General features: G+C 36.7%; 15 non-coding genes across 15 annotated transcripts; all 15 read left to right on the forward strand.

Moving 5' to 3' along the window:
• The first annotated feature begins 249 nt into the window (after positions 1-249).
• On the forward strand, positions 250-413 carry LOC134698313 (U1 spliceosomal RNA). The gene has a single exon (XR_010103279.1). It is a non-coding gene; the product is annotated as a U1 spliceosomal RNA (small nuclear RNA).
• Positions 414-1,544: 1,131 nt separating this feature from the next.
• LOC134698314 (U1 spliceosomal RNA) lies at positions 1,545-1,708 on the forward strand. Its single transcript, XR_010103280.1, has one exon. It is a non-coding gene; the product is annotated as a U1 spliceosomal RNA (small nuclear RNA).
• A 1,131-nt stretch (positions 1,709-2,839) lies between these two features.
• On the forward strand, positions 2,840-3,003 carry LOC134698315 (U1 spliceosomal RNA). Its single transcript, XR_010103281.1, has one exon. It is a non-coding gene; the product is annotated as a U1 spliceosomal RNA (small nuclear RNA).
• Positions 3,004-4,134: 1,131 nt separating this feature from the next.
• LOC134698316 (U1 spliceosomal RNA) lies at positions 4,135-4,298 on the forward strand. The gene has a single exon (XR_010103282.1). It is a non-coding gene; the product is annotated as a U1 spliceosomal RNA (small nuclear RNA).
• Positions 4,299-5,429: 1,131 nt separating this feature from the next.
• LOC134698317 (U1 spliceosomal RNA) lies at positions 5,430-5,593 on the forward strand. The gene has a single exon (XR_010103283.1). It is a non-coding gene; the product is annotated as a U1 spliceosomal RNA (small nuclear RNA).
• A 1,131-nt stretch (positions 5,594-6,724) lies between these two features.
• On the forward strand, positions 6,725-6,888 carry LOC134698318 (U1 spliceosomal RNA). Its single transcript, XR_010103284.1, has one exon. It is a non-coding gene; the product is annotated as a U1 spliceosomal RNA (small nuclear RNA).
• Positions 6,889-8,019: 1,131 nt separating this feature from the next.
• LOC134698319 (U1 spliceosomal RNA) lies at positions 8,020-8,183 on the forward strand. Its single transcript, XR_010103285.1, has one exon. It is a non-coding gene; the product is annotated as a U1 spliceosomal RNA (small nuclear RNA).
• Positions 8,184-9,314: 1,131 nt separating this feature from the next.
• Positions 9,315-9,478, forward strand: LOC134698320 (U1 spliceosomal RNA). The gene has a single exon (XR_010103286.1). It is a non-coding gene; the product is annotated as a U1 spliceosomal RNA (small nuclear RNA).
• A 1,131-nt stretch (positions 9,479-10,609) lies between these two features.
• Positions 10,610-10,773, forward strand: LOC134698322 (U1 spliceosomal RNA). The gene has a single exon (XR_010103287.1). It is a non-coding gene; the product is annotated as a U1 spliceosomal RNA (small nuclear RNA).
• A 1,131-nt stretch (positions 10,774-11,904) lies between these two features.
• Positions 11,905-12,068, forward strand: LOC134698323 (U1 spliceosomal RNA). The gene has a single exon (XR_010103288.1). It is a non-coding gene; the product is annotated as a U1 spliceosomal RNA (small nuclear RNA).
• A 1,131-nt stretch (positions 12,069-13,199) lies between these two features.
• Positions 13,200-13,363, forward strand: LOC134698325 (U1 spliceosomal RNA). The gene has a single exon (XR_010103289.1). It is a non-coding gene; the product is annotated as a U1 spliceosomal RNA (small nuclear RNA).
• Positions 13,364-14,494: 1,131 nt separating this feature from the next.
• LOC134698434 (U1 spliceosomal RNA) lies at positions 14,495-14,658 on the forward strand. The gene has a single exon (XR_010103391.1). It is a non-coding gene; the product is annotated as a U1 spliceosomal RNA (small nuclear RNA).
• A 1,131-nt stretch (positions 14,659-15,789) lies between these two features.
• On the forward strand, positions 15,790-15,953 carry LOC134698326 (U1 spliceosomal RNA). The gene has a single exon (XR_010103290.1). It is a non-coding gene; the product is annotated as a U1 spliceosomal RNA (small nuclear RNA).
• Positions 15,954-17,084: 1,131 nt separating this feature from the next.
• LOC134698327 (U1 spliceosomal RNA) lies at positions 17,085-17,248 on the forward strand. Its single transcript, XR_010103291.1, has one exon. It is a non-coding gene; the product is annotated as a U1 spliceosomal RNA (small nuclear RNA).
• Positions 17,249-18,379: 1,131 nt separating this feature from the next.
• On the forward strand, positions 18,380-18,543 carry LOC134698328 (U1 spliceosomal RNA). Its single transcript, XR_010103292.1, has one exon. It is a non-coding gene; the product is annotated as a U1 spliceosomal RNA (small nuclear RNA).
• The last annotated feature ends 764 nt before the right edge of the window (positions 18,544-19,307 follow it).

Consider the following 19,307-nt stretch of genomic DNA (forward strand, 5'->3'; position numbering starts at 1 on the left):
TAATCCACAGAGTTATCCTACTTTATTTGGTCCCTTTCAACAAATCGTCCTGAAAAAGTGTCCCGGTCTTTAATACACCAACGTGTTTCAATGAAATCAGTGGAAGGAGGCAAATGGCCCTCGATGCGAAGTCGATTTTTTTTATTGTATGTTTTAAATTGATGTATCGGCTGACTATAATATGTTCGAATACCTCTTTATAAAGTTACTCCTGATTTACTCAAATGGACAAATGTCAGATATCCAAGCATACTTACCTGGTACAGGGAGCACCGTGATCAAAAAGGCGGTCTCCCCAGGTCGAGGCCTTTCCATTGCACTCCGGTTAGGCTGAAGCCTGCGATTGCCCCAAATGTGGGCAACTCGGGTACGCAATTTTTTAGTGTGGGGGACTGCGTTCGCGCTATCCCCTGTTAATAAATCAAATGTAAAGAGAAGTTCCCAATAAATACTAAAACTTGAAACTGTTGTTAAACTTTTTCTTTGATACGCTGAGACTGTTCAGGAGTAGCGTAAATTATGATCGCAAACCGGTTTTCCACTCTTTTGTTTCATATCATTGTATTTCATCAATTTGAGTATACGATATAAAGAAGCAAATTAATTTCTCAGTCAGACAACTTGGTTTCTACACTTCATATAAGTAAGTTTTGTTTAAATCATTATCTCGTCATCCGTAAATTTCATGTTTTGCCTCTCCGTTTAAGTTACATAAAAAAAAATCCGCTTGCTACAAGTAAAAACTATAAATTAAGTTTGGAAGCTTATTCAATTTGCTTTACGATGAAAACAAGTTTTTGGTTGGCAAGTTATTTTTTTTTATTTGAAATAGTATGAAATTCAACTATACCTGTTAATTTGCATAAGAGGAAAATACGTGCATTTGATGAAAAGTGATGCCGTATTTTATTTGCCTGGCTATATTGAAAAAGCGGAAACTGCATGTGCAGCACGGACGGATTCAAGAAATAATCTCGCGACCTTTGTCGCCCTCCTTTATCAATTTTAAACGCAAATGATTGCTTTGCCGTCGATTTTTTTCCCCCGCACCAAATTGAGTAAATTTGATTTTAAAATTTTGCGCGTACACTGTAAAAATGGTAACTGAATTCGAAACAGAAGCAAACAGTGTTGTATGAACGAAAGGCAGTTACGAAATTGAAGCGACGAAGGAGGGAAAAACAATAAAGTTCTTGTTGGTTTTTTTTCCTTTATTGCGGAGGAGTGAATTTTAAACAATTATTGATATTCCGTGTGAAAGCATCATGGCGATCTGAACGTACGTAGTACGTTTTTAATCCACAGAGTTATCCTACTTTATTTGGTCCCTTTCAACAAATCGTCCTGAAAAAGTGTCCCGGTCTTTAATACACCAACGTGTTTCAATGAAATCAGTGGAAGGAGGCAAATGGCCCTCGATGCGAAGTCGATTTTTTTTATTGTATGTTTTAAATTGATGTATCGGCTGACTATAATATGTTCGAATACCTCTTTATAAAGTTACTCCTGATTTACTCAAATGGACAAATGTCAGATATCCAAGCATACTTACCTGGTACAGGGAGCACCGTGATCAAAAAGGCGGTCTCCCCAGGTCGAGGCCTTTCCATTGCACTCCGGTTAGGCTGAAGCCTGCGATTGCCCCAAATGTGGGCAACTCGGGTACGCAATTTTTTAGTGTGGGGGACTGCGTTCGCGCTATCCCCTGTTAATAAATCAAATGTAAAGAGAAGTTCCCAATAAATACTAAAACTTGAAACTGTTGTTAAACTTTTTCTTTGATACGCTGAGACTGTTCAGGAGTAGCGTAAATTATGATCGCAAACCGGTTTTCCACTCTTTTGTTTCATATCATTGTATTTCATCAATTTGAGTATACGATATAAAGAAGCAAATTAATTTCTCAGTCAGACAACTTGGTTTCTACACTTCATATAAGTAAGTTTTGTTTAAATCATTATCTCGTCATCCGTAAATTTCATGTTTTGCCTCTCCGTTTAAGTTACATAAAAAAAAATCCGCTTGCTACAAGTAAAAACTATAAATTAAGTTTGGAAGCTTATTCAATTTGCTTTACGATGAAAACAAGTTTTTGGTTGGCAAGTTATTTTTTTTTATTTGAAATAGTATGAAATTCAACTATACCTGTTAATTTGCATAAGAGGAAAATACGTGCATTTGATGAAAAGTGATGCCGTATTTTATTTGCCTGGCTATATTGAAAAAGCGGAAACTGCATGTGCAGCACGGACGGATTCAAGAAATAATCTCGCGACCTTTGTCGCCCTCCTTTATCAATTTTAAACGCAAATGATTGCTTTGCCGTCGATTTTTTTCCCCCGCACCAAATTGAGTAAATTTGATTTTAAAATTTTGCGCGTACACTGTAAAAATGGTAACTGAATTCGAAACAGAAGCAAACAGTGTTGTATGAACGAAAGGCAGTTACGAAATTGAAGCGACGAAGGAGGGAAAAACAATAAAGTTCTTGTTGGTTTTTTTTCCTTTATTGCGGAGGAGTGAATTTTAAACAATTATTGATATTCCGTGTGAAAGCATCATGGCGATCTGAACGTACGTAGTACGTTTTTAATCCACAGAGTTATCCTACTTTATTTGGTCCCTTTCAACAAATCGTCCTGAAAAAGTGTCCCGGTCTTTAATACACCAACGTGTTTCAATGAAATCAGTGGAAGGAGGCAAATGGCCCTCGATGCGAAGTCGATTTTTTTTATTGTATGTTTTAAATTGATGTATCGGCTGACTATAATATGTTCGAATACCTCTTTATAAAGTTACTCCTGATTTACTCAAATGGACAAATGTCAGATATCCAAGCATACTTACCTGGTACAGGGAGCACCGTGATCAAAAAGGCGGTCTCCCCAGGTCGAGGCCTTTCCATTGCACTCCGGTTAGGCTGAAGCCTGCGATTGCCCCAAATGTGGGCAACTCGGGTACGCAATTTTTTAGTGTGGGGGACTGCGTTCGCGCTATCCCCTGTTAATAAATCAAATGTAAAGAGAAGTTCCCAATAAATACTAAAACTTGAAACTGTTGTTAAACTTTTTCTTTGATACGCTGAGACTGTTCAGGAGTAGCGTAAATTATGATCGCAAACCGGTTTTCCACTCTTTTGTTTCATATCATTGTATTTCATCAATTTGAGTATACGATATAAAGAAGCAAATTAATTTCTCAGTCAGACAACTTGGTTTCTACACTTCATATAAGTAAGTTTTGTTTAAATCATTATCTCGTCATCCGTAAATTTCATGTTTTGCCTCTCCGTTTAAGTTACATAAAAAAAAATCCGCTTGCTACAAGTAAAAACTATAAATTAAGTTTGGAAGCTTATTCAATTTGCTTTACGATGAAAACAAGTTTTTGGTTGGCAAGTTATTTTTTTTTATTTGAAATAGTATGAAATTCAACTATACCTGTTAATTTGCATAAGAGGAAAATACGTGCATTTGATGAAAAGTGATGCCGTATTTTATTTGCCTGGCTATATTGAAAAAGCGGAAACTGCATGTGCAGCACGGACGGATTCAAGAAATAATCTCGCGACCTTTGTCGCCCTCCTTTATCAATTTTAAACGCAAATGATTGCTTTGCCGTCGATTTTTTTCCCCCGCACCAAATTGAGTAAATTTGATTTTAAAATTTTGCGCGTACACTGTAAAAATGGTAACTGAATTCGAAACAGAAGCAAACAGTGTTGTATGAACGAAAGGCAGTTACGAAATTGAAGCGACGAAGGAGGGAAAAACAATAAAGTTCTTGTTGGTTTTTTTTCCTTTATTGCGGAGGAGTGAATTTTAAACAATTATTGATATTCCGTGTGAAAGCATCATGGCGATCTGAACGTACGTAGTACGTTTTTAATCCACAGAGTTATCCTACTTTATTTGGTCCCTTTCAACAAATCGTCCTGAAAAAGTGTCCCGGTCTTTAATACACCAACGTGTTTCAATGAAATCAGTGGAAGGAGGCAAATGGCCCTCGATGCGAAGTCGATTTTTTTTATTGTATGTTTTAAATTGATGTATCGGCTGACTATAATATGTTCGAATACCTCTTTATAAAGTTACTCCTGATTTACTCAAATGGACAAATGTCAGATATCCAAGCATACTTACCTGGTACAGGGAGCACCGTGATCAAAAAGGCGGTCTCCCCAGGTCGAGGCCTTTCCATTGCACTCCGGTTAGGCTGAAGCCTGCGATTGCCCCAAATGTGGGCAACTCGGGTACGCAATTTTTTAGTGTGGGGGACTGCGTTCGCGCTATCCCCTGTTAATAAATCAAATGTAAAGAGAAGTTCCCAATAAATACTAAAACTTGAAACTGTTGTTAAACTTTTTCTTTGATACGCTGAGACTGTTCAGGAGTAGCGTAAATTATGATCGCAAACCGGTTTTCCACTCTTTTGTTTCATATCATTGTATTTCATCAATTTGAGTATACGATATAAAGAAGCAAATTAATTTCTCAGTCAGACAACTTGGTTTCTACACTTCATATAAGTAAGTTTTGTTTAAATCATTATCTCGTCATCCGTAAATTTCATGTTTTGCCTCTCCGTTTAAGTTACATAAAAAAAAATCCGCTTGCTACAAGTAAAAACTATAAATTAAGTTTGGAAGCTTATTCAATTTGCTTTACGATGAAAACAAGTTTTTGGTTGGCAAGTTATTTTTTTTTATTTGAAATAGTATGAAATTCAACTATACCTGTTAATTTGCATAAGAGGAAAATACGTGCATTTGATGAAAAGTGATGCCGTATTTTATTTGCCTGGCTATATTGAAAAAGCGGAAACTGCATGTGCAGCACGGACGGATTCAAGAAATAATCTCGCGACCTTTGTCGCCCTCCTTTATCAATTTTAAACGCAAATGATTGCTTTGCCGTCGATTTTTTTCCCCCGCACCAAATTGAGTAAATTTGATTTTAAAATTTTGCGCGTACACTGTAAAAATGGTAACTGAATTCGAAACAGAAGCAAACAGTGTTGTATGAACGAAAGGCAGTTACGAAATTGAAGCGACGAAGGAGGGAAAAACAATAAAGTTCTTGTTGGTTTTTTTTCCTTTATTGCGGAGGAGTGAATTTTAAACAATTATTGATATTCCGTGTGAAAGCATCATGGCGATCTGAACGTACGTAGTACGTTTTTAATCCACAGAGTTATCCTACTTTATTTGGTCCCTTTCAACAAATCGTCCTGAAAAAGTGTCCCGGTCTTTAATACACCAACGTGTTTCAATGAAATCAGTGGAAGGAGGCAAATGGCCCTCGATGCGAAGTCGATTTTTTTTATTGTATGTTTTAAATTGATGTATCGGCTGACTATAATATGTTCGAATACCTCTTTATAAAGTTACTCCTGATTTACTCAAATGGACAAATGTCAGATATCCAAGCATACTTACCTGGTACAGGGAGCACCGTGATCAAAAAGGCGGTCTCCCCAGGTCGAGGCCTTTCCATTGCACTCCGGTTAGGCTGAAGCCTGCGATTGCCCCAAATGTGGGCAACTCGGGTACGCAATTTTTTAGTGTGGGGGACTGCGTTCGCGCTATCCCCTGTTAATAAATCAAATGTAAAGAGAAGTTCCCAATAAATACTAAAACTTGAAACTGTTGTTAAACTTTTTCTTTGATACGCTGAGACTGTTCAGGAGTAGCGTAAATTATGATCGCAAACCGGTTTTCCACTCTTTTGTTTCATATCATTGTATTTCATCAATTTGAGTATACGATATAAAGAAGCAAATTAATTTCTCAGTCAGACAACTTGGTTTCTACACTTCATATAAGTAAGTTTTGTTTAAATCATTATCTCGTCATCCGTAAATTTCATGTTTTGCCTCTCCGTTTAAGTTACATAAAAAAAAATCCGCTTGCTACAAGTAAAAACTATAAATTAAGTTTGGAAGCTTATTCAATTTGCTTTACGATGAAAACAAGTTTTTGGTTGGCAAGTTATTTTTTTTTATTTGAAATAGTATGAAATTCAACTATACCTGTTAATTTGCATAAGAGGAAAATACGTGCATTTGATGAAAAGTGATGCCGTATTTTATTTGCCTGGCTATATTGAAAAAGCGGAAACTGCATGTGCAGCACGGACGGATTCAAGAAATAATCTCGCGACCTTTGTCGCCCTCCTTTATCAATTTTAAACGCAAATGATTGCTTTGCCGTCGATTTTTTTCCCCCGCACCAAATTGAGTAAATTTGATTTTAAAATTTTGCGCGTACACTGTAAAAATGGTAACTGAATTCGAAACAGAAGCAAACAGTGTTGTATGAACGAAAGGCAGTTACGAAATTGAAGCGACGAAGGAGGGAAAAACAATAAAGTTCTTGTTGGTTTTTTTTCCTTTATTGCGGAGGAGTGAATTTTAAACAATTATTGATATTCCGTGTGAAAGCATCATGGCGATCTGAACGTACGTAGTACGTTTTTAATCCACAGAGTTATCCTACTTTATTTGGTCCCTTTCAACAAATCGTCCTGAAAAAGTGTCCCGGTCTTTAATACACCAACGTGTTTCAATGAAATCAGTGGAAGGAGGCAAATGGCCCTCGATGCGAAGTCGATTTTTTTTATTGTATGTTTTAAATTGATGTATCGGCTGACTATAATATGTTCGAATACCTCTTTATAAAGTTACTCCTGATTTACTCAAATGGACAAATGTCAGATATCCAAGCATACTTACCTGGTACAGGGAGCACCGTGATCAAAAAGGCGGTCTCCCCAGGTCGAGGCCTTTCCATTGCACTCCGGTTAGGCTGAAGCCTGCGATTGCCCCAAATGTGGGCAACTCGGGTACGCAATTTTTTAGTGTGGGGGACTGCGTTCGCGCTATCCCCTGTTAATAAATCAAATGTAAAGAGAAGTTCCCAATAAATACTAAAACTTGAAACTGTTGTTAAACTTTTTCTTTGATACGCTGAGACTGTTCAGGAGTAGCGTAAATTATGATCGCAAACCGGTTTTCCACTCTTTTGTTTCATATCATTGTATTTCATCAATTTGAGTATACGATATAAAGAAGCAAATTAATTTCTCAGTCAGACAACTTGGTTTCTACACTTCATATAAGTAAGTTTTGTTTAAATCATTATCTCGTCATCCGTAAATTTCATGTTTTGCCTCTCCGTTTAAGTTACATAAAAAAAAATCCGCTTGCTACAAGTAAAAACTATAAATTAAGTTTGGAAGCTTATTCAATTTGCTTTACGATGAAAACAAGTTTTTGGTTGGCAAGTTATTTTTTTTTATTTGAAATAGTATGAAATTCAACTATACCTGTTAATTTGCATAAGAGGAAAATACGTGCATTTGATGAAAAGTGATGCCGTATTTTATTTGCCTGGCTATATTGAAAAAGCGGAAACTGCATGTGCAGCACGGACGGATTCAAGAAATAATCTCGCGACCTTTGTCGCCCTCCTTTATCAATTTTAAACGCAAATGATTGCTTTGCCGTCGATTTTTTTCCCCCGCACCAAATTGAGTAAATTTGATTTTAAAATTTTGCGCGTACACTGTAAAAATGGTAACTGAATTCGAAACAGAAGCAAACAGTGTTGTATGAACGAAAGGCAGTTACGAAATTGAAGCGACGAAGGAGGGAAAAACAATAAAGTTCTTGTTGGTTTTTTTTCCTTTATTGCGGAGGAGTGAATTTTAAACAATTATTGATATTCCGTGTGAAAGCATCATGGCGATCTGAACGTACGTAGTACGTTTTTAATCCACAGAGTTATCCTACTTTATTTGGTCCCTTTCAACAAATCGTCCTGAAAAAGTGTCCCGGTCTTTAATACACCAACGTGTTTCAATGAAATCAGTGGAAGGAGGCAAATGGCCCTCGATGCGAAGTCGATTTTTTTTATTGTATGTTTTAAATTGATGTATCGGCTGACTATAATATGTTCGAATACCTCTTTATAAAGTTACTCCTGATTTACTCAAATGGACAAATGTCAGATATCCAAGCATACTTACCTGGTACAGGGAGCACCGTGATCAAAAAGGCGGTCTCCCCAGGTCGAGGCCTTTCCATTGCACTCCGGTTAGGCTGAAGCCTGCGATTGCCCCAAATGTGGGCAACTCGGGTACGCAATTTTTTAGTGTGGGGGACTGCGTTCGCGCTATCCCCTGTTAATAAATCAAATGTAAAGAGAAGTTCCCAATAAATACTAAAACTTGAAACTGTTGTTAAACTTTTTCTTTGATACGCTGAGACTGTTCAGGAGTAGCGTAAATTATGATCGCAAACCGGTTTTCCACTCTTTTGTTTCATATCATTGTATTTCATCAATTTGAGTATACGATATAAAGAAGCAAATTAATTTCTCAGTCAGACAACTTGGTTTCTACACTTCATATAAGTAAGTTTTGTTTAAATCATTATCTCGTCATCCGTAAATTTCATGTTTTGCCTCTCCGTTTAAGTTACATAAAAAAAAATCCGCTTGCTACAAGTAAAAACTATAAATTAAGTTTGGAAGCTTATTCAATTTGCTTTACGATGAAAACAAGTTTTTGGTTGGCAAGTTATTTTTTTTTATTTGAAATAGTATGAAATTCAACTATACCTGTTAATTTGCATAAGAGGAAAATACGTGCATTTGATGAAAAGTGATGCCGTATTTTATTTGCCTGGCTATATTGAAAAAGCGGAAACTGCATGTGCAGCACGGACGGATTCAAGAAATAATCTCGCGACCTTTGTCGCCCTCCTTTATCAATTTTAAACGCAAATGATTGCTTTGCCGTCGATTTTTTTCCCCCGCACCAAATTGAGTAAATTTGATTTTAAAATTTTGCGCGTACACTGTAAAAATGGTAACTGAATTCGAAACAGAAGCAAACAGTGTTGTATGAACGAAAGGCAGTTACGAAATTGAAGCGACGAAGGAGGGAAAAACAATAAAGTTCTTGTTGGTTTTTTTTCCTTTATTGCGGAGGAGTGAATTTTAAACAATTATTGATATTCCGTGTGAAAGCATCATGGCGATCTGAACGTACGTAGTACGTTTTTAATCCACAGAGTTATCCTACTTTATTTGGTCCCTTTCAACAAATCGTCCTGAAAAAGTGTCCCGGTCTTTAATACACCAACGTGTTTCAATGAAATCAGTGGAAGGAGGCAAATGGCCCTCGATGCGAAGTCGATTTTTTTTATTGTATGTTTTAAATTGATGTATCGGCTGACTATAATATGTTCGAATACCTCTTTATAAAGTTACTCCTGATTTACTCAAATGGACAAATGTCAGATATCCAAGCATACTTACCTGGTACAGGGAGCACCGTGATCAAAAAGGCGGTCTCCCCAGGTCGAGGCCTTTCCATTGCACTCCGGTTAGGCTGAAGCCTGCGATTGCCCCAAATGTGGGCAACTCGGGTACGCAATTTTTTAGTGTGGGGGACTGCGTTCGCGCTATCCCCTGTTAATAAATCAAATGTAAAGAGAAGTTCCCAATAAATACTAAAACTTGAAACTGTTGTTAAACTTTTTCTTTGATACGCTGAGACTGTTCAGGAGTAGCGTAAATTATGATCGCAAACCGGTTTTCCACTCTTTTGTTTCATATCATTGTATTTCATCAATTTGAGTATACGATATAAAGAAGCAAATTAATTTCTCAGTCAGACAACTTGGTTTCTACACTTCATATAAGTAAGTTTTGTTTAAATCATTATCTCGTCATCCGTAAATTTCATGTTTTGCCTCTCCGTTTAAGTTACATAAAAAAAAATCCGCTTGCTACAAGTAAAAACTATAAATTAAGTTTGGAAGCTTATTCAATTTGCTTTACGATGAAAACAAGTTTTTGGTTGGCAAGTTATTTTTTTTTATTTGAAATAGTATGAAATTCAACTATACCTGTTAATTTGCATAAGAGGAAAATACGTGCATTTGATGAAAAGTGATGCCGTATTTTATTTGCCTGGCTATATTGAAAAAGCGGAAACTGCATGTGCAGCACGGACGGATTCAAGAAATAATCTCGCGACCTTTGTCGCCCTCCTTTATCAATTTTAAACGCAAATGATTGCTTTGCCGTCGATTTTTTTCCCCCGCACCAAATTGAGTAAATTTGATTTTAAAATTTTGCGCGTACACTGTAAAAATGGTAACTGAATTCGAAACAGAAGCAAACAGTGTTGTATGAACGAAAGGCAGTTACGAAATTGAAGCGACGAAGGAGGGAAAAACAATAAAGTTCTTGTTGGTTTTTTTTCCTTTATTGCGGAGGAGTGAATTTTAAACAATTATTGATATTCCGTGTGAAAGCATCATGGCGATCTGAACGTACGTAGTACGTTTTTAATCCACAGAGTTATCCTACTTTATTTGGTCCCTTTCAACAAATCGTCCTGAAAAAGTGTCCCGGTCTTTAATACACCAACGTGTTTCAATGAAATCAGTGGAAGGAGGCAAATGGCCCTCGATGCGAAGTCGATTTTTTTTATTGTATGTTTTAAATTGATGTATCGGCTGACTATAATATGTTCGAATACCTCTTTATAAAGTTACTCCTGATTTACTCAAATGGACAAATGTCAGATATCCAAGCATACTTACCTGGTACAGGGAGCACCGTGATCAAAAAGGCGGTCTCCCCAGGTCGAGGCCTTTCCATTGCACTCCGGTTAGGCTGAAGCCTGCGATTGCCCCAAATGTGGGCAACTCGGGTACGCAATTTTTTAGTGTGGGGGACTGCGTTCGCGCTATCCCCTGTTAATAAATCAAATGTAAAGAGAAGTTCCCAATAAATACTAAAACTTGAAACTGTTGTTAAACTTTTTCTTTGATACGCTGAGACTGTTCAGGAGTAGCGTAAATTATGATCGCAAACCGGTTTTCCACTCTTTTGTTTCATATCATTGTATTTCATCAATTTGAGTATACGATATAAAGAAGCAAATTAATTTCTCAGTCAGACAACTTGGTTTCTACACTTCATATAAGTAAGTTTTGTTTAAATCATTATCTCGTCATCCGTAAATTTCATGTTTTGCCTCTCCGTTTAAGTTACATAAAAAAAAATCCGCTTGCTACAAGTAAAAACTATAAATTAAGTTTGGAAGCTTATTCAATTTGCTTTACGATGAAAACAAGTTTTTGGTTGGCAAGTTATTTTTTTTTATTTGAAATAGTATGAAATTCAACTATACCTGTTAATTTGCATAAGAGGAAAATACGTGCATTTGATGAAAAGTGATGCCGTATTTTATTTGCCTGGCTATATTGAAAAAGCGGAAACTGCATGTGCAGCACGGACGGATTCAAGAAATAATCTCGCGACCTTTGTCGCCCTCCTTTATCAATTTTAAACGCAAATGATTGCTTTGCCGTCGATTTTTTTCCCCCGCACCAAATTGAGTAAATTTGATTTTAAAATTTTGCGCGTACACTGTAAAAATGGTAACTGAATTCGAAACAGAAGCAAACAGTGTTGTATGAACGAAAGGCAGTTACGAAATTGAAGCGACGAAGGAGGGAAAAACAATAAAGTTCTTGTTGGTTTTTTTTCCTTTATTGCGGAGGAGTGAATTTTAAACAATTATTGATATTCCGTGTGAAAGCATCATGGCGATCTGAACGTACGTAGTACGTTTTTAATCCACAGAGTTATCCTACTTTATTTGGTCCCTTTCAACAAATCGTCCTGAAAAAGTGTCCCGGTCTTTAATACACCAACGTGTTTCAATGAAATCAGTGGAAGGAGGCAAATGGCCCTCGATGCGAAGTCGATTTTTTTTATTGTATGTTTTAAATTGATGTATCGGCTGACTATAATATGTTCGAATACCTCTTTATAAAGTTACTCCTGATTTACTCAAATGGACAAATGTCAGATATCCAAGCATACTTACCTGGTACAGGGAGCACCGTGATCAAAAAGGCGGTCTCCCCAGGTCGAGGCCTTTCCATTGCACTCCGGTTAGGCTGAAGCCTGCGATTGCCCCAAATGTGGGCAACTCGGGTACGCAATTTTTTAGTGTGGGGGACTGCGTTCGCGCTATCCCCTGTTAATAAATCAAATGTAAAGAGAAGTTCCCAATAAATACTAAAACTTGAAACTGTTGTTAAACTTTTTCTTTGATACGCTGAGACTGTTCAGGAGTAGCGTAAATTATGATCGCAAACCGGTTTTCCACTCTTTTGTTTCATATCATTGTATTTCATCAATTTGAGTATACGATATAAAGAAGCAAATTAATTTCTCAGTCAGACAACTTGGTTTCTACACTTCATATAAGTAAGTTTTGTTTAAATCATTATCTCGTCATCCGTAAATTTCATGTTTTGCCTCTCCGTTTAAGTTACATAAAAAAAAATCCGCTTGCTACAAGTAAAAACTATAAATTAAGTTTGGAAGCTTATTCAATTTGCTTTACGATGAAAACAAGTTTTTGGTTGGCAAGTTATTTTTTTTTATTTGAAATAGTATGAAATTCAACTATACCTGTTAATTTGCATAAGAGGAAAATACGTGCATTTGATGAAAAGTGATGCCGTATTTTATTTGCCTGGCTATATTGAAAAAGCGGAAACTGCATGTGCAGCACGGACGGATTCAAGAAATAATCTCGCGACCTTTGTCGCCCTCCTTTATCAATTTTAAACGCAAATGATTGCTTTGCCGTCGATTTTTTTCCCCCGCACCAAATTGAGTAAATTTGATTTTAAAATTTTGCGCGTACACTGTAAAAATGGTAACTGAATTCGAAACAGAAGCAAACAGTGTTGTATGAACGAAAGGCAGTTACGAAATTGAAGCGACGAAGGAGGGAAAAACAATAAAGTTCTTGTTGGTTTTTTTTCCTTTATTGCGGAGGAGTGAATTTTAAACAATTATTGATATTCCGTGTGAAAGCATCATGGCGATCTGAACGTACGTAGTACGTTTTTAATCCACAGAGTTATCCTACTTTATTTGGTCCCTTTCAACAAATCGTCCTGAAAAAGTGTCCCGGTCTTTAATACACCAACGTGTTTCAATGAAATCAGTGGAAGGAGGCAAATGGCCCTCGATGCGAAGTCGATTTTTTTTATTGTATGTTTTAAATTGATGTATCGGCTGACTATAATATGTTCGAATACCTCTTTATAAAGTTACTCCTGATTTACTCAAATGGACAAATGTCAGATATCCAAGCATACTTACCTGGTACAGGGAGCACCGTGATCAAAAAGGCGGTCTCCCCAGGTCGAGGCCTTTCCATTGCACTCCGGTTAGGCTGAAGCCTGCGATTGCCCCAAATGTGGGCAACTCGGGTACGCAATTTTTTAGTGTGGGGGACTGCGTTCGCGCTATCCCCTGTTAATAAATCAAATGTAAAGAGAAGTTCCCAATAAATACTAAAACTTGAAACTGTTGTTAAACTTTTTCTTTGATACGCTGAGACTGTTCAGGAGTAGCGTAAATTATGATCGCAAACCGGTTTTCCACTCTTTTGTTTCATATCATTGTATTTCATCAATTTGAGTATACGATATAAAGAAGCAAATTAATTTCTCAGTCAGACAACTTGGTTTCTACACTTCATATAAGTAAGTTTTGTTTAAATCATTATCTCGTCATCCGTAAATTTCATGTTTTGCCTCTCCGTTTAAGTTACATAAAAAAAAATCCGCTTGCTACAAGTAAAAACTATAAATTAAGTTTGGAAGCTTATTCAATTTGCTTTACGATGAAAACAAGTTTTTGGTTGGCAAGTTATTTTTTTTTATTTGAAATAGTATGAAATTCAACTATACCTGTTAATTTGCATAAGAGGAAAATACGTGCATTTGATGAAAAGTGATGCCGTATTTTATTTGCCTGGCTATATTGAAAAAGCGGAAACTGCATGTGCAGCACGGACGGATTCAAGAAATAATCTCGCGACCTTTGTCGCCCTCCTTTATCAATTTTAAACGCAAATGATTGCTTTGCCGTCGATTTTTTTCCCCCGCACCAAATTGAGTAAATTTGATTTTAAAATTTTGCGCGTACACTGTAAAAATGGTAACTGAATTCGAAACAGAAGCAAACAGTGTTGTATGAACGAAAGGCAGTTACGAAATTGAAGCGACGAAGGAGGGAAAAACAATAAAGTTCTTGTTGGTTTTTTTTCCTTTATTGCGGAGGAGTGAATTTTAAACAATTATTGATATTCCGTGTGAAAGCATCATGGCGATCTGAACGTACGTAGTACGTTTTTAATCCACAGAGTTATCCTACTTTATTTGGTCCCTTTCAACAAATCGTCCTGAAAAAGTGTCCCGGTCTTTAATACACCAACGTGTTTCAATGAAATCAGTGGAAGGAGGCAAATGGCCCTCGATGCGAAGTCGATTTTTTTTATTGTATGTTTTAAATTGATGTATCGGCTGACTATAATATGTTCGAATACCTCTTTATAAAGTTACTCCTGATTTACTCAAATGGACAAATGTCAGATATCCAAGCATACTTACCTGGTACAGGGAGCACCGTGATCAATAAGGCGGTCTCCCCAGGTCGAGGCCTTTCCATTGCACTCCGGTTAGGCTGAAGCCTGCGATTGCCCCAAATGTGGGCAACTCGGGTACGCAATTTTTTAGTGTGGGGGACTGCGTTCGCGCTATCCCCTGTTAATAAATCAAATGTAAAGAGAAGTTCCCAATAAATACTAAAACTTGAAACTGTTGTTAAACTTTTTCTTTGATACGCTGAGACTGTTCAGGAGTAGCGTAAATTATGATCGCAAACCGGTTTTCCACTCTTTTGTTTCATATCATTGTATTTCATCAATTTGAGTATACGATATAAAGAAGCAAATTAATTTCTCAGTCAGACAACTTGGTTTCTACACTTCATATAAGTAAGTTTTGTTTAAATCATTATCTCGTCATCCGTAAATTTCATGTTTTGCCTCTCCGTTTAAGTTACATAAAAAAAAATCCGCTTGCTACAAGTAAAAACTATAAATTAAGTTTGGAAGCTTATTCAATTTGCTTTACGATGAAAACAAGTTTTTGGTTGGCAAGTTATTTTTTTTTATTTGAAATAGTATGAAATTCAACTATACCTGTTAATTTGCATAAGAGGAAAATACGTGCATTTGATGAAAAGTGATGCCGTATTTTATTTGCCTGGCTATATTGAAAAAGCGGAAACTGCATGTGCAGCACGGACGGATTCAAGAAATAATCTCGCGACCTTTGTCGCCCTCCTTTATCAATTTTAAACGCAAATGATTGCTTTGCCGTCGATTTTTTTCCCCCGCACCAAATTGAGTAAATTTGATTTTAAAATTTTGCGCGTACACTGTAAAAATGGTAACTGAATTCGAAACAGAAGCAAACAGTGTTGTATGAACGAAAGGCAGTTACGAAATTGAAGCGACGAAGGAGGGAAAAACAATAAAGTTCTTGTTGGTTTTTTTTCCTTTATTGCGGAGGAGTGAATTTTAAACAATTATTGATATTCCGTGTGAAAGCATCATGGCGATCTGAACGTACGTAGTACGTTTTTAATCCACAGAGTTATCCTACTTTATTTGGTCCCTTTCAACAAATCGTCCTGAAAAAGTGTCCCGGTCTTTAATACACCAACGTGTTTCAATGAAATCAGTGGAAGGAGGCAAATGGCCCTCGATGCGAAGTCGATTTTTTTTATTGTATGTTTTAAATTGATGTATCGGCTGACTATAATATGTTCGAATACCTCTTTATAAAGTTACTCCTGATTTACTCAAATGGACAAATGTCAGATATCCAAGCATACTTACCTGGTACAGGGAGCACCGTGATCAAAAAGGCGGTCTCCCCAGGTCGAGGCCTTTCCATTGCACTCCGGTTAGGCTGAAGCCTGCGATTGCCCCAAATGTGGGCAACTCGGGTACGCAATTTTTTAGTGTGGGGGACTGCGTTCGCGCTATCCCCTGTTAATAAATCAAATGTAAAGAGAAGTTCCCAATAAATACTAAAACTTGAAACTGTTGTTAAACTTTTTCTTTGATACGCTGAGACTGTTCAGGAGTAGCGTAAATTATGATCGCAAACCGGTTTTCCACTCTTTTGTTTCATATCATTGTATTTCATCAATTTGAGTATACGATATAAAGAAGCAAATTAATTTCTCAGTCAGACAACTTGGTTTCTACACTTCATATAAGTAAGTTTTGTTTAAATCATTATCTCGTCATCCGTAAATTTCATGTTTTGCCTCTCCGTTTAAGTTACATAAAAAAAAATCCGCTTGCTACAAGTAAAAACTATAAATTAAGTTTGGAAGCTTATTCAATTTGCTTTACGATGAAAACAAGTTTTTGGTTGGCAAGTTATTTTTTTTTATTTGAAATAGTATGAAATTCAACTATACCTGTTAATTTGCATAAGAGGAAAATACGTGCATTTGATGAAAAGTGATGCCGTATTTTATTTGCCTGGCTATATTGAAAAAGCGGAAACTGCATGTGCAGCACGGACGGATTCAAGAAATAATCTCGCGACCTTTGTCGCCCTCCTTTATCAATTTTAAACGCAAATGATTGCTTTGCCGTCGATTTTTTTCCCCCGCACCAAATTGAGTAAATTTGATTTTAAAATTTTGCGCGTACACTGTAAAAATGGTAACTGAATTCGAAACAGAAGCAAACAGTGTTGTATGAACGAAAGGCAGTTACGAAATTGAAGCGACGAAGGAGGGAAAAACAATAAAGTTCTTGTTGGTTTTTTTTCCTTTATTGCGGAGGAGTGAATTTTAAACAATTATTGATATTCCGTGTGAAAGCATCATGGCGATCTGAACGTACGTAGTACGTTTTTAATCCACAGAGTTATCCTACTTTATTTGGTCCCTTTCAACAAATCGTCCTGAAAAAGTGTCCCGGTCTTTAATACACCAACGTGTTTCAATGAAATCAGTGGAAGGAGGCAAATGGCCCTCGATGCGAAGTCGATTTTTTTTATTGTATGTTTTAAATTGATGTATCGGCTGACTATAATATGTTCGAATACCTCTTTATAAAGTTACTCCTGATTTACTCAAATGGACAAATGTCAGATATCCAAGCATACTTACCTGGTACAGGGAGCACCGTGATCAAAAAGGCGGTCTCCCCAGGTCGAGGCCTTTCCATTGCACTCCGGTTAGGCTGAAGCCTGCGATTGCCCCAAATGTGGGCAACTCGGGTACGCAATTTTTTAGTGTGGGGGACTGCGTTCGCGCTATCCCCTGTTAATAAATCAAATGTAAAGAGAAGTTCCCAATAAATACTAAAACTTGAAACTGTTGTTAAACTTTTTCTTTGATACGCTGAGACTGTTCAGGAGTAGCGTAAATTATGATCGCAAACCGGTTTTCCACTCTTTTGTTTCATATCATTGTATTTCATCAATTTGAGTATACGATATAAAGAAGCAAATTAATTTCTCAGTCAGACAACTTGGTTTCTACACTTCATATAAGTAAGTTTTGTTTAAATCATTATCTCGTCATCCGTAAATTTCATGTTTTGCCTCTCCGTTTAAGTTACATAAAAAAAAATCCGCTTGCTACAAGTAAAAACTATAAATTAAGTTTGGAAGCTTATTCAATTTGCTTTACGATGAAAACAAGTTTTTGGTTGGCAAGTTATTTTTTTTTATTTGAAATAGTATGAAATTCAACTATACCTGTTAATTTGCATAAGAGGAAAATACGTGCATTTGATGAAAAGTGATGCCGTATTTTATTTGCCTGGCTATATTGAAAAAGCGGAAACTGCATGTGCAGCACGGACGGATTCAAGAAATAATCTCGCGACCTTTGTCGCCCTCCTTTATCAATTTTAAACGCAAATGATTGCTTTGCCGTCGATTTTTTTCCCCCGCACCAAATTGAGTAAATTTGATTTTAAAATTTTGCGCGTACACTGTAAAAATGGTAACTGAATTCGAAACAGAAGCAAACAGTGTTGTATGAACGAAAGGCAGTTACGAAATTGAAGCGACGAAGGAGGGAAAAACAATAAAGTTCTTGTTGGTTTTTTTTCCTTTATTGCGGAGGAGTGAATTTTAAACAATTATTGATATTCCGTGTGAAAGCATCATGGCGATCTGAACGTACGTAGTACGTTTTTAATCCACAGAGTTATCCTACTTTATTTGGTCCCTTTCAACAAATCGTCCTGAAAAAGTGTCCCGGTCTTTAATACACCAACGTGTTTCAATGAAATCAGTGGAAGGAGGCAAATGGCCCTCGATGCGAAGTCGATTTTTTTTATTGTATGTTTTAAATTGATGTATCGGCTGACTATAATATGTTCGAATACCTCTTTATAAAGTTACTCCTGATTTACTCAAATGGACAAATGTCAGATATCCAAGCATACTTACCTGGTACAGGGAGCACCGTGATCAAAAAGGCGGTCTCCCCAGGTCGAGGCCTTTCCATTGCACTCCGGTTAGGCTGAAGCCTGCGATTGCCCCAAATGTGGGCAACTCGGGTACGCAATTTTTTAGTGTGGGGGACTGCGTTCGCGCTATCCCCTGTTAATAAATCAAATGTAAAGAGAAGTTCCCAATAAATACTAAAACTTGAAACTGTTGTTAAACTTTTTCTTTGATACGCTGAGACTGTTCAGGAGTAGCGTAAATTATGATCGCAAACCGGTTTTCCACTCTTTTGTTTCATATCATTGTATTTCATCAATTTGAGTATACGATATAAAGAAGCAAATTAATTTCTCAGTCAGACAACTTGGTTTCTACACTTCATATAAGTAAGTTTTGTTTAAATCATTATCTCGTCATCCGTAAATTTCATGTTTTGCCTCTCCGTTTAAGTTACATAAAAAAAAATCCGCTTGCTACAAGTAAAAACTATAAATTAAGTTTGGAAGCTTATTCAATTTGCTTTACGATGAAAACAAGTTTTTGGTTGGCAAGTTATTTTTTTTTATTTGAAATAGTATGAAATTCAACTATACCTGTTAATTTGCATAAGAGGAAAATACGTGCATTTGATGAAAAGTGATGCCGTATTTTATTTGCCTGGCTATATTGAAAAAGCGGAAACTGCATGTGCAGCACGGACGGATTCAAGAAATAATCTCGCGACCTTTGTCGCCCTCCTTTATCAATTTTAAACGCAAATGATTGCTTTGCCGTCGATTTTTTTCCCCCGCACCAAATTGAGTAAATTTGATTTTAAAATTTTGCGCGTACACTGTAAAAATGGTAACTGAATTCGAAACAGAAGCAAACAGTGTTGTATGAACGAAAGGCAGTTACGAAATTGAAGCGACGAAGGAGGG

Source organism: Mytilus trossulus, chromosome 14, assembly GCF_036588685.1.
Source record: "Mytilus trossulus isolate FHL-02 chromosome 14, PNRI_Mtr1.1.1.hap1, whole genome shotgun sequence".
Lineage (NCBI taxonomy): Eukaryota > Metazoa > Mollusca > Bivalvia > Mytilida > Mytilidae > Mytilus > Mytilus trossulus.